At 38.4% G+C, this 14918-nt stretch overlaps 1 protein-coding gene across 1 annotated transcript in view; it reads right to left on the minus strand.

Annotated features, from left to right (window-relative positions):
• Window positions 1–10234, minus strand: part of GPR149 (G protein-coupled receptor 149) — a 75635-nt gene extending 65401 nt beyond the window's left edge. The window contains exon 1 of the mRNA XM_061371562.1: window positions 10102–10234. The gene's annotated coding sequence lies outside the window, so the exon portion shown is untranslated. The remainder of the gene's footprint in view (window positions 1–10101) is intronic.
• Between the last annotated feature and the right edge of the window lie 4684 nt (window positions 10235–14918).

Consider the following 14918-nt stretch of genomic DNA (forward strand, 5'->3'; position numbering starts at 1 on the left):
TTGGTAGCTGGTGAGCATCAAGATATTGCCACATTTGTCCTTTTCTTTGTGCATTGCCAGGACTACTGGGACAGAATATGTTCTCATTTTCCAGCTTCTTCTCCTATTTCTTAATCTTATAAATCTGTGAATTTATACTGCTGATATAACTTTTTTACTCTAAACATCTCGAGCTGTGACTTAGTTACTTTCAGCAGAAAGCCTGGCACCAGAAATATGTTAGATAATGGCATGTACATAGAAAAATAAATAGGTATGACTCACAAAAAACACAGATCTTGCTCATATTCTGTGCTAAAAAAGCCAAGTTCCATTGTAAGTCAGCTCTTTGCAGGAGTGACAGTAACCCCAACTAAGGTCTTAGACCACCAGTGGATACAATGGAGCTCACATTCATTTTCATGATTAAATAGTAAAACTGGGCTGAACAGATGTGGCTCTGTAAGTAAGGTAGGAATGAGGTTTGGTTCATTTCTCTGCTGGAGACATATTTTTTTTTTAAATTAAATCCTGCAGTCACAACCGGGGTCTGAAGCTGGTAAACTGCCCTGGAAAACAAACACTGCTAACAGTCATGTTAACAAAACGTTCCTAATAAAGAGACATGCTAATTTTCCAATTGCAGACTTTCAGTCAGTCATGGTCATCTGACACCCTGTATACAGTATCATCTCCCCAGTTAAAAAATACTTTTCATGTGATACAGCCAAGATAAATGGAACAACTGCCTGTGACATCATGTGAATGATGCTACAAAACCTGGATGTATATTCAATGAAGAAGCTTTACTTCAAAGGCCTGGAGAAGAGGAACAACTTTTAAAAAAGACAAGCAGCAACAGAGCTAAAAAAGCTGGTGAGATCAACTGGTTGGCCTAAACACATTGATATCTCCACACGAATAAATAAAGGGATGTGGATAAACGCGACCTTCACATTGCACTATGTAAGTTGTTGATGGGAAAACACAGAACCCCTGTCTCAGCAGCAGTGTAAAAGGTAGCACACATGATGGATTCATAGAAGTTGGCTTGAGAAATAGTGAGTGATGTCAGTAGAGCAGTAAACATGCCCTCTCTCCAGCTTAGTTCAGTAACTAAGTAATGCATTCCTTGGTTCAACATAGGAACTAGATTTTTCTTCTTACTGCTTAACATATTATATTACTGTAATGAGTCAGGTACGCTTATTTTCAGGCAAAGCTACAATCACTGTTAATTTTCATCCTAATAACTTCAACAGAATTACTAAAATGCTTTCTCTGGAATTAGTGTTAGTTATCAGTATAGCTGATGTGAAGTGGTTTAAGTGATTTTACCATGTGTTTCTTATGTTTGTCTTTATATAATGAAATAAAGATGACATTCTGACACAGTAGAATGTAAAATGCCTTCTTTCTCCGTGTCTGCTCAATTTAAGTATTCCCTCTGTGCATTTTCTAGAGCGAGTGTTTGATCATGTTTTTCCTGCAGATTTTCCTGCTCTTTAACAGTGAATAATCAATTGGCACTCCACAAATGTAGAGCAGCAATCACAACAAAGACTAATGGTGCTTTAAAGAATTGTTAATAAATATACGCAGTATGAAAAACTACTTCGAATCAGAAGAAATGAAGTTAAGTACAGATCTGCTCCTCTGGGTTGCAGACAGACATTTTTTTCAGATATAACACAACCAATATCCATGACATGACTCACAGAAGGGGCCTGACACACAGTATTTTTCATCATGTACCACCAGCAGCGATAATTCTTGTTATGTTAATAATAAAAACAAGACAAAAAGTACCATTATCATAGAGAATGAGCATAAATTATTGCTCATAATACCATACCAACATCTGTATCTATGCATATAAAAAAGAAATTAAAAAAATAAATAGCAACAATAAAACCAAAAAGTCTCATGTGTAAACCTGCACATTCTTTACAAGTGACACTGATTTGAGCTGAAAATGTTCAAGGGTGAAACTTGCTGTGCAAATTAATTTTGACTCCTCAGAGAGCTTTAAACAAAGGCCCCTAAAAGTCAGCATTACGGGGCATTTTAAGAATAACTAGGATTTTCTGCATAAAGGGAAGATGACCGTGGAAAAAAAGATCCCGATTCTGTCCATTATTGTTACTATTAATCACATCCAGATTCTTTATGTGCCCCTAGCTACTTTGCTGTAACCACACAGAATGCCCAGTACTTTTCAGCATGACCTCTTCAAAGCTTCTGTGGTTCTCCCAAGAGTACAGATTAGGCTTTCTGCTCCATGGAAAAGAAGGAATGGAAATTACAGGCAATTTCAACCACAGCAACACACTGAGTGAGCAAACAAGCAAAAATTTACTGGTTACTTCTGCAGTATGAGGGAGTAATATTAGGGAACTGAGTTCATGGAAATATAAGAAAACAGAAAGTACAGAAAGCATTAAAAAACCCTGTCCTAATGTTAATAAAATTTAAAATTCAAGTTATTTTAAAAAATCCAGAAGCACTACACTACTGTGCTAATTAACAATGAGGAGTGAACTCCTAGATTCCAGTTCAGTATGTCATGTAAGCAAGCTCATGAAAGTAATCCATGTAAGTCAATGTGTCTTTGAATGAGCTATAGGTACATCCATGAAATCAGTGTCACAGATTCCAAACTTTGTTATTCAACTGCATCTGCATTGCACAGACGGAAATTATTGTTTCTTACCATTAGAGGGAGCTATTTTCCCATATTAATACACTAATACCCATATGCACGCTCTTGACAGAAAATACGGGGATGATCTTTTCACTAATTGAAAGTCACACTGTGGTTCACCAAGCCCAGCTAACTCACAGGCCGAAGGATAAAGTTTATGTTCACTGACTGAAAAGAGGCTTTACGAGGGTAAAAAACTTTGGGGTTTGGTTGTTTTTTTTGGGTCCCTCATGTCTTTCCTGTGTAGTTTAGTTTACCAGCAATCCAGGTACCATGGCTGTCTGCCCCTAAATGTTACAGATTATTCTCATGTGTGCTGTGCCCAGGTACCACAAGGGACAGCACATAAAGACGAAATGTAAATAAATCAGTCTATTTCTAAATATTTCTAAACATATAAGACTACATCTTCCTTATTACTGTGTTTTCTGTAGCTCAGTTTTCCCCCTCCCTCTCGTACACAGAAACCATACTTAAACTCAGATCCATCTCCATCTCCATTGCACCAAGAAATCAAAACAGTGAAAGGTAAACCACCCTACAGACACTAAAGAAATACACTGGTCATTTCCAACACGGCACAAAGGACAAGAAGCAAGCGAAGTACATCAGTTAAGGTCAGCAAGACTGCTAAATTTATTAAAATTCATTTATTTTGTTATTAAAGATGCTTTCACAGGGACTAGTTTCTTTGCCCAGTATGATGCTTTTTTGACCTCCAAACAAATAACTGAGTGGCAAAAGAAAAACTTCCATAATTATTTCTCAACCTGTATTCTAAGACCTGGTGCCAGCTGTTCTGATGTGGATTTTCTGAGGTCAGAGGCAGTCTGTCATCACCATACAGGGTTTACTCCACAGTGTGTGCATGCATTATCTTCACTGATACATTGATGACATTCAACAAACACTGACCTACACTCTCACTCCTGAACTTGAATTTTCAAAGCAACAAAAATCAAGCTTCTACAAGGTTACTATTGCATGAACAATGGATCTAATTCCTCAGAGCCTCATTATATAAAGTTGGGTACCAGGTAATATCACTCAACATGGAATGGAAAGATTAGGAACCACACACATTCCTTTTTTGGATGCTGCCTCTCTATACTTTGATCAGTGAACCACCTTCTGTCCCCCTAATCCTGACTACAGATATACCTATATATATATATTTCAGAGATCTGTGGAGTTAAAGGATTTTTTTTCCCCAGTAAGGCTGCTGCTATTGCATTGGCTTGAGTGGGTTTGCAGGGATGTGAGAAGACAATCTGGCTGAAGGCATGGTTTCTTTTGTTTCATTGTGGCATTCATACTGCTCATCCCTTAGCAAGAGCAAAACAAAACCAATTTGTGAAGTCAATTCCTAAAAAATCATCTCTGCCAAATCAAGAGATGCCTGTATTGTGCAAGTTCTGAAGGCAGTTGGGGGAGTTTAGCAATATAAAAAAGTATTTGCTTTAAATGCATTCCCTTTGTTTCAAGAGAACAATGTCAATAAGGACCTCTCTTCCCTCCCTATCCCCAAAGGCTCTGACAAGGGAAAGCAGCTTCTCATGCTTTTGGTGCTCAGCAGGAGATAAATGATCCCCAGGGGAAGTATGTCTCAAATGGAGGTGTCCCAGAGATGTCTCTGAGACCCCTCATGTCTTTCAGTTGCTAAAGCTAAGTACAACTGCCAGAGCTTCTAGATGAACTCCCTCCTCCTGGGAACACAGAACAGATATTTTGTGGCAAAATTTGAGCATAAGCAAGAACTGAAATAAGCCTGGATAGTGTAAGAAATTTCTCTAAAACCAGCATGTTCTGACTACTTTTTGTTTATTGTGGTGCACTTTGATTCTTCTGGATAAACAGATGGGACAGGTAATTTTCTGGGCCTTTTTGCAACACATTGATCTTTGTCTGATGAAGTCACATTGATCTTTGCCTGATAGAGTCTATTCCACCTTTTGGCACAATACCTACTATTCACTAATATGTTTTTTACTCATCTTCTCAGAGGACCTTCACATGCTACCGGCATAAACCTTAAGCCTGAGCTAAACCTGTTGTGAGAATGGGAAGAAGAAGGGGAGAATGAAAGCTTTTAAACCTGGATTTGCATAGTTCCTTGCCTTATGGCTCTTGGGTATCTCACAGAGCTTCCTCCTGCAGCCTCTGTGCTCCTCCAAGTCCCAAGGAGGAATAAAGACAACACTCTGGATGTCCCCACTCTCACCTCCTGTCATGGTACTATGAAGAAAACTGTGGTGGGATTAACACATAGGACAAGTAAAATGTTTGGATCCAGACTGGATCTGGTGTCACAATTTTTGCTCTCAAAAGCTTAATTTTTTTAGGTTGGTGATCATAACTGTTATGCATAAAATCAAAACAGCAAGGAAATGGTGCCAAAAAGTAGAAGGTATTTGTCTTGGATGCCCTTAAGTTTTCATTCAGAAATAGTCTTGTCTGACAGGTTAAATCTACTGACATGATCTCTAGCAAAATATTTTTAACAGCTGTTTGCTTCACGTCACCTTTTCCTCACCAAGAGAACATGCTGTCATATTAATATTCTTCCTAACTAAAACATCAGCTGCAAATTGCAGTTAAAAGACACAGCTGCAACATGAAAGTTAAAGACAGATTAAGTATCTTGCCTCTCAACACCAGGCTGAATAGAGCAGGGGTTTTCCTGCCTCTTCTATGAGGAAGCAGCAAGACACAGACAATGTCCTTAATAAGGAGGAAAAAACACTCTTCTTTTTAAAATATCCCCTGACCGCTGGAGAGATTAAGTACTTGCCACTGTGATTCAGTCAGCATTTTTCTTGTCTAATCTCAACTTTATGAGTTTACACAGGCTTTCTTAACAATTCAGTGTGTTTATTTCTTTTTAACAAGGAATCTTATGGTCTCTCATTCACTTACAGGCCACCCTGTTAGTTTTTCTACACTTCGTTATGGAAACGAGCAATTGTTTCTAATAAAACCTTGGAAATTTGTGCATGTGCTTGAACCTAGCCATAACAATTATTAAAGCACCAACAAGGACCTGAAGAGATTTAAAAAGGATGATAAAAGATTCAAAGACTCTGCATCTTTTATCTCAAATGATATTCTAAGCCATGTTATTAAATCAAGTCTAATTTAAATGCTAAATATATGAAAAGTTTTAACTGGTAGAGGCTAATATATATACATGAAAAACAGCCCCTAGAACTTCTTTTGTAAACTGTGTGTTCTATCAGAAATAAAATTTATCCAGATTCTAACTTAATAATTCTTCCTCATCTGCAGTAATCAATAAACACTCAGTAAAGATATCTAAATTCTTTGTAGACCATCAGTGGTTCATAGGCACTTCCAGGTGGTCTGTGGAGCAATTCTTCTCAAGTATTTGTCAGTCTTTAGTCAGCATCTGCTGTTAAAAAAAAGCAATCTAAGAGCTTTCAGAAGTATTTTGGAACACTTCCCTGCTTGTCTGCTTCACATCCTTCTCTCTTGTGTATTTCTCACCTGGGAATTTAATTACAGTAAAATTTGCTTTTACAGGAGAAGTAGCATTGCACAGAATAGTACCACTATGTACAGATGGGAGCAGCTGGAGCTGAAAACAGCCACAGGAGGACTCAGTGCTAGTAAGCATAAATCCTAAAAGAAGAAAGAAATATCACAGGGAGAACGTGAAGAAGAGAATGCTGCATGCCTATCATTTCAGGTGGGAGCCAGCTTATTTTATTCCTTCTCTTTAAGGTCATGATCCATTGCACCTTACTACTGCATTTCAAACAAGATAAGAAGTAGGAAAGTGACACTTAAAGTAAGAAATAACACAAAGCCCTTTCCCATTCTTGTCAGAACAGGAGAGAATGTAGTAGAAATGTTGCAGATATCTTAGGATCAGTACAATCATCATTGTAGTGAATTTTGCCTAGAGGGGCAGTCTTGCAAAAAAGAAATCTCTGGTGAATTGCTGTGTGGAAATCAATTCAGACATAAGGTGGACATGTCCAGAAGAGCGGCTGATTCACCTCATGATGTACAATAACTGTATCTCTGTTCTTTCCTCAGTGTGCACTTGGGGGCTCCTCAGGTATACATATACTCACCTCTGCTGAATACAGCAGAAAACAAAAGTGTAAGCAATTTTTAAAGCTGCTAAACTGAATCATGTTATTGTGAACTTTAAACATAAAGCAAGTCTGGTACAAATTGACTTTTAACTGCACCGCTAGCTCAAGCAGCAACACTCCTTATATATTTTCCAGCATTTCATCCACACACAGGTCATTGCTGCCAACTGCCTCAAAAAAGAAGAAAACTGCCCTTAGCACATCAGAGGTCTAAGAAACCTCTCATTCTCTCCAATAGTCCCAGTTACTCCTGGACTGCACAAACACATCCTTCAGATTGTCCACAACCTTCCAAAGGTCAAAGCAGATAAAACAAATGGAGAGAAGGAGCAAACAGGGTCACACGCTATTTAACATGTATTCATCTCAGTATTTATAAAAGAGATGTATAATGGCATGTAAAGGCAAAATGTACATGAAAAGGAAATGGAGTAAGAAGAACCAAGCATGTTGGAGAAAGATGAACACAGAAGTGACACCGCTGGAGAGATCATCTTGGGAAACAGAGATGGAAAACTGACAGTTAACAGATGGGTGGCAAGAGAGGAGGCAAGAAGTGGCTGTAACTGGTGAAGGGACAAAAGTAACGTCCCATCTCCAAAGGTCATGAGTTATAACAGACACCTTATGTCATAATCTGCGTTCACAGATCATAATGTCCCTACAGGGCTTCAGCTAAGCCTCTACTTCCAAACTGCTTATTACCTCTCTAGAGGGTGCTCCAGGATGAAATCCTACCATTGCTGAGCAATGAGATAGAAAGCAGAGATGGCTGCTGACTTATGTATCTCTGATAGTGGATGGCAAGATGTCTGCCATTGCCACTGGAAGCTCTTTGATGCTTAAGCTGGGCAGATTCATTTCCTTTCATTAATTTCCACAGCCCACAAAGGCACTTCCAGGAGATCCTAATGACTAGGTGATATAATTCCTCTCTTCCGCAGAGATTTGCTGTATCAGACAGTAAGATTTAATTCTCTTTATTACTTCTCCAAACCAGGATTCTACCTGTCCTTCGTACGAGTTTGAAGCCCTAGTGTGTGAATAACAGTAATGTAAGCTAAGTGGTCAGCACTCCCTGAAATACCTTCATACTGTTTCATAGTGGCCCAGGAGTTACTTGGACTTATGCAGTTTAGTTTAAACAGAACACATCTTTAACTGTGGTGCACACACACACTGTATCCTGAGTAATTTTTATGACATATTATCACTTGTATTTTCTCACTGAATTCTGTGGGAGTCTGACTGAATCAAAACCTCAGGACTTGGTTCACCAGAGACTTAAATGCAGAAGTAGAATCCCTGAGTTCACTTCCAGAGGTCAAAAGAAGTCTAAAATTAACCACTAACATTTTCAACAGAAGTTCACGTGATTTGACTCATTCAAGTAAGTCATCTCATCTTCCAGTATCCTAACTAGAAAACTGTGGTGACTGCAGCATCCCCTGACTTTGAAACAGTACTATGAGCCCCGCAATTACAGCATCTTCAAGTTCAGCATGAACTGCAAAATCACCTGAGTCCCCAGGCAGTCTGCCCATTCATTGCAAATATCTGTACTAGCAACACCAAGGTCTACATTGTATCCATGTACATTTAAATCAGCTGGAATCACAGGAATACTCTCAATTACAAGACTTTTAATCTCATGTTTGATAGCTCTAGAAAATCTTATTTGAAATTAATATCCCTGGTAGCACACTACAAAGAATCTCTGGATTTCTAGAACTCTGTCTTTCAATAGTGTATGTAATACCAGCTCATCTAAGAAAACGTCCTTGGGTTCTAGTAACCTTTCACAGATACCCGTTAGTGTGTTACAAGTTTAAATATGCAGCTTTCAGTTGCAGCAACATTAATGAAGTTCTATGTTTCTGTGTCTTTCCCTTCACTGGATTTCAAAATTTACAGACATTAATTCATTTCTGTCTGTAAGGAAGACAAAGTTTTGTAATCCTCATCAACAGGTCAGGAAAATGCTTCCAGAATAATGATGAGGTCAGTGCAGCAGAGTGCAAACAGAAACTGTAAGCTTGTAAGCAAGGACTGGGTTCAATACTTCTAAAGTATCATAGCTATTCTTTAGTAATGTCTCACTGCCACTACTACCCCAAATTTCCAAGGGGAGTGGTTCCACTTGAGACAGCTGGATGTGCATTTCTGGACAGATGACAGGGAAGACAATAAAGACTTGTTAAGAAAACTCTTTTATCTTCACCCACCCACAAACATTTTGGCTACACAAGGTTGTTTTCCAACAGGGAGTTAAGAGCAGTCAGCGCTAGTCAACACTGCTGCATTTTGAGTCCTCACTTTACAAAGACAGAAAAATAGCTGATGACAATCATGTGTTATTTTTTGTTTTCTCATATTCTGATTAGCTTCAAACAGGGACAGGCATGAGCCCAGATGACCTTAGCAGTGCCCTAGACTACACTGCAAAGAGATCATATCTCACAGCTTTTTTTTTGGTGGGATTCCTACTATAAGTACACCAAGGTCTCTACCCCACCTACCAATATATGCAAACTTAAGACTTTTACATGCCCTTCTGATTCCCTTTCTGTGCAGACAGTGACTTAAAAGGAAACCCTCTGGCTCACTTACATAGACAAGGTCAGAGTTACACCATGTACTTCTTTCTGCACCTGGCAGCTTTGCAGAAATGAGAGCCAAGGAACTAGCGCAGACAGCTCCAGCAGCAACTATCCATACCGGGAATGCCTCTGCACAAGGGTCGGAGTTAGGAGAAGGCACCTCAAGCTGCAATTTGACCCATTTATGTGTGGCCTAAGTGAGTACTGACTGATTAAATATTCCATGCTGCTGCAAACTAATTCTACTTCAAACAGAGGTTTCTTCAAGAATGTGTACATATGTGGGAGTTGGAGTGTAGGAGAACGTATGCAGATTTGAAAACAGGGTGACTTGACTTTACTTTTAATTCCAGCTCATCACAACTTGCCAGAAAACACTGCCCCTTAACAGCTGTTTCACAGCCCAAATAAAAAAGAGCTGGCAATTTCAAGCTAGCCAATGTTGACAATGCTAACTGCCAATGTTACAGGCATGACCCTCAATGGCAGCTGCAGTGGATGCTCAGAAATCTTGTGTATGGAAGTAGACACTACTGAGTTTTTCACTCAAATATTACACAAAAGAATTTCTGCTGATTTTGATCTTAAACTGTTTGAGGAATAAAAGCTAAATAAGGACTTCAGGGCTGTCAACAGAGATTCCACACACACTCAGAATTCAGAGGCATGTGGACTGAACTGTGAGAGAAATACTCACCAAAGCTGTTCACCACGTTAACAGAATTCTAGGCTCCAGTGCTGTGAAATCAGCCTTTCATTAGCATCAAATTCTCTCCGCTGTTTTCTAGAAAGGGGGAAAAGTAAAAATTTGGGAGCAATTAATTTTTCAGCGAGCTCTGCTAGTAGTGCAAGTGCTTCTTCATCAACCCTTCTTTTAAATGTTTCTAATAATGGCATGCATACACTTACATCTGTTAAGTTACAGAGGTAATTTGCACCCACTTAGAGTTCCATTTGGAGAGGTATAAAAATAGCCTGGAAACAGGAATCTGGCCCATTCCTTATAATTATTATTAGAAATATTACCAGAATGATTTTAGTTTCAGTAAAACCCATGATAATCAGGTAGAAATGTGCCTTTCAACATTCTGTGACAATCTCTTTTGCTATCAGAGATATGCACATGGTTCCTGCCAAACTTCTGTTCACTCTTTCATACTATGCCTATCCTCCTCACCTGATCCTTTCAAAAGAATGGAATAATTTAGGAAGAAAGCAAAATCCCTCAAGATGATTCCAAGACACATCAAGACTCAAATTCACTGAATTCTCCATTTCAATTAACGTCCTTGATGACAGAATTTGCATGTCTGCTATCATTATTTCACAAGAATGTCAGTATACAATGTGTGTTTTCTTCTATGGTTAATATTCCTGTATAGTGGCCCACAAACACAGAATATTATGGATGCAGTAATACAGCACTCAAAAGAAAGGGAACTGAGTAATAGTTTTCACCACAAATAGGTCATTCATGTATGTCAGTCCTAATGGGGTTACTGATCACAGAAGTAGTACTGATGCCTTTCACTTCGGCATTGTTTCTAAATAATGTCCCAAAACTTTGATTTCTGGGATAATCTAGTTCCTATTTAGGGAAAATTTATTTTACCAATAGTACAGTTATTTTGTTAAGTTTCTGTTAGCTGTGTTTATTTGAATTATAGACTGGTGAATATTTTGCCTGTAACTGTACCCGTATGAAATCTGGTGATATACACTTCATTTAAATAGGAGCTACAGTCTGCTCTGTGATTTGTAGTACCTTGTGTAACCTGCTCTAGGTGTCCCTGCCTTGGCAGGGGGTTGGACTAGATGATCTCCAGAGATCACTTTCAAACCTAATGATTCTGTGACACCATTACCATCAACTTTCAGCAAAGCTGAATTTTATCAGTTCGTTACATTTTCCTTATTTAATAGTAAGATTCCTTCCTTCACATATATTGTGAAAATATATGCCAAGATTTTTTTCTAAATATTAAACACTTAATCACAGAATTAGAATCGTAAATCTTTGTTGTACCATACAGTAGCTTTTCAACATTTTCATCTATTTACTCAAATATTTTTTCTAAAGAAAGCTAGAATGAATTAGTCTGATGTTAAACCCCAAATCAAGTATTAATTTTTCATTTTTCTTTTTCTCAAAGATTTTGCAGAATACTATGCAAATAAATACCTTTGCAAAATTGAACAAACAACATCTGCGTATGGCTACCAATAAAAGCATCACGACATTTTGTGAGTAAATGCTTGAATTATGATACAAATGCTGCAAAAATACATATCTCCAGTAAAACCTTGTCAATGGACAAGTTCAAGATTTTCATAAGTAAATGCCATAAGGACAACAGAGCTTTTCTCCAGGAATTCTTCCACATTCTTTTTGCAATACTCTAGAACAAGACTAGAATATTCTGGCAGTGGGAATGTTGCTCTCTCTGTAAAATTCACTCCAGAATTTCTGTGACAGCTAATTGTGGAAGGTGAGCAGGGAAGATGACCTGAGACTCTCTGAACAGATTCAGGTCAGCAGCAAAATTAAGGGGTTTGAAGCCAAACTATTCGTATCATCCCTCTCTGCATTTACAGCTGTCAGAGCCTTAGTAGTAGTCCACATGGCAGCTACAACTCAAATGTCACTAGGTTTGATTTGAACCTTGTGTGACAATGTATCAAATTCAACAGTCAGTACCATAATTGTAGCATAACTTCCCTTAAAATATATGGCAATTACACTGTCCCAAATTCTTTTAAAAGAAACATAATGAAATTAAAACTTTCCACAATATTTGTTATTTTCAGTAAGAGTGCAACACCTCACTAAGCAAATGTGCGTAGTGGGGAAGTTACATTCATACCAGCTGAGTTACAGCAATGTAGTTTTACGCTCACCTTTTACTATGCCCTAAGATTTCCTTCTTTGCTCTCCTCATTAATCAGTTCTTTCAGACACGCCTGTATTTTTTATATCCCTCTTAAAGAAGTCCTCTCTTCAGGATATATACGCAAAACAGTTAATAAATAATTGTGAAAACAGTTAAGTGTGATTACTGCACTTTGGTGACAGACAGTATGTTCCCCTCTGCCAAACTACCTATACTTCAAGAGTGCCATCAACATAGTCTACAAGAATAGGAAGTCAGTAAAGAAAGCCATCAGAAGAAAGGAATGTCAGAATTAAGTGTCTGCATGTAGGTTGCTGTTTATCTAGAAAGCAGAAATGCAGACCGTCCTCCTCTACATAAAGCAACACTTAAAAAACATGATAATGCAAGTGAGAGGCCTCACAGGAATCCAACACTAAATAATTTAAGACCTCAACTGAAAGATTCAAGCAACATCTGTGCTGCACAAGAATGCAGATGGTGGTTAGTCACAACTGTGCGCTAACTGGCATACCAGCCATGTCACAGCCAAGACCCTGGAGCATACGGCACTGGCTGGCTGCTGAATCTGCTGTGCTTGGCAGCACCAGTCACTCTCTGATTAAGGAGCATTCACAAGTGTTACTTTCAACCACAAGACTGGTGGGCATTCATAAGGAACACAGCTTACCTTCACAGTTTTGTGATCACAGCTCTGATTTTAAAATGTACTGTTGTGTATAGGATTGGTTTAGAGTTTCTATCACAACCTCACTACAGAAAAGTGGGAACACACTTGCAGACAAGCCACACAAGTTTCAGTCCAATCTTGCTGTCACCAATACCTAAGTCAGTTCAGTTACACCATTTCATAATCACAGTATGCTAGAGATTGGAAGGGACCTCAAAAGATCATCTAGTCCAATCCCCCTGCCGGAGCAGGAGCACCTAGATAAGGTTACAAATAATGTCACAGTCACAGTACAAATAACCCTTGATTATATGCAGATGCACAAGACAAGGAAAATCAAGAATACTTCTTCCCTCAGCACTCTTTTTTTTTCAAAGCCTCCACCCCCAGGATCCATGGATTTAATCTGGGGCAGTTTACACATCCTGGGAGAAGACTGAACTTCCTGGGAAGAGCTGCTAGCTCAGCTGGTTCCTTATGGGAAGCATTTGAACCTCCCCACACTTAACTATTCGAGGCATCTCAAGTAATTTCTTTTGTTTACAATGAACAGCTCTTCATTACTCCTAGGCAGAGTCTGTTGGTGTTTGGCCAGAGGGCTGCCCTGACAGAGCACTTCACCCCTGGTACCTCTGGCCAGAGTGAAGGCACATGCCAGCTGAAGGGTCTACACCTCAGCCAGCCACCCCATGATGGAGGAGACATGGAGCATGGTGAAGTGCTGACATCTTAAGAGAAACATGATGTTACCTGAGGTCAAATTCACAGGAGAAGACAGGTTTCTCCTTAATCTTATGCACACTTTTGTGAATAAATCATTCCTATGGACTTTCTTCAGTTCAGACTGTCAGTCATGACACAATAGCAGTGCCTCACATTAATCACTACCTTTCTGGATCAAGTGCTTCTTTAGGGATTTCCACAATCACCATCCCTTTTCCTGTTGTTCCATTCTCACCACTCCTAGGATTTCTGGCTTAGCTTGTTTAGATCCGACATTACATTCTGAAATTTCAGTGAATTAATGAAGAATCAACCCTTTGTGGCTTGAATCTTGATTGTGGAAAAACAAATTATTTAAAAAAAAAAAGCTTTGCTTCAACTCCAAAACAGCCAATACGCAGTGGATGTTCTTACCTCCCTCTTTGCGTAAAACCTGAAGCATATTCATTCATGTCCCACTGACTGTAAAATAAAAGCAGTAAGGGAATCAAACTTAATTTTAGCCTGACAAAAACAAATCTGAATTAGGAACTTTGACTACTGAAAAGTATATGGAACAGTGTTGTATTACTATTACAATGCTCTATTTATAAAATTGAAATTTATTTAATAAAAATCAATTCTTCATAGTAATAAAAATACGAGATAACCAAGGCCCACCAAACAAATTTATTCTCTTAAAGTATCTCACTGCGGTGATATAAACTAGTGGAAATGTGGTCTTTTATTGAATAATACAAAAAATATCCTTAATTTTTATTTTTAGTTTGTTCAGGAGTATATCAAAGGCATCAGCTTCATCAGCCAAAATCTAATAAAATGGAAGTTGGAAGTATTTCACAAATAAAGCTTAATTTCCTTGGCAATAGTTAAAGAGCAAAAGTGCTGTCTGGGCTTCTGTAAGTATGTGCTAATAATTTATATACCATATCACTTATTGTCATCAATTCCCATGAGATCATATTACAGAATCCAGTTTTCTATTGTATGATGTGCATCATTCTAACATACATGAAACACCTTGTTTAATAAATGCACTTCTGTAGTATGTAATGTCTTTGCCTTCCAGAGAAAGATCACTAGTGGAGCCTACTTAAGGTTGAGCTCAAGAACAGAAAACATTCATGAAGCTTCACAAAACTTTTATCAAGAGTGAGCTAAACACTGAGGTTTTGATGAAGCCTGAAAATAAGTCAGTGGAATATAACTTCAAGTCCTACTGTGTGTACT

This window comes from Neopsephotus bourkii, unplaced genomic scaffold (genome assembly GCF_033783945.1).
Source record: "Neopsephotus bourkii isolate Nb327-2 ecotype Australia unplaced genomic scaffold, CSIRO-AGI_Nbou_v1 NB_1574, whole genome shotgun sequence".
Lineage (NCBI taxonomy): Eukaryota > Metazoa > Chordata > Aves > Psittaciformes > Psittacidae > Neopsephotus > Neopsephotus bourkii.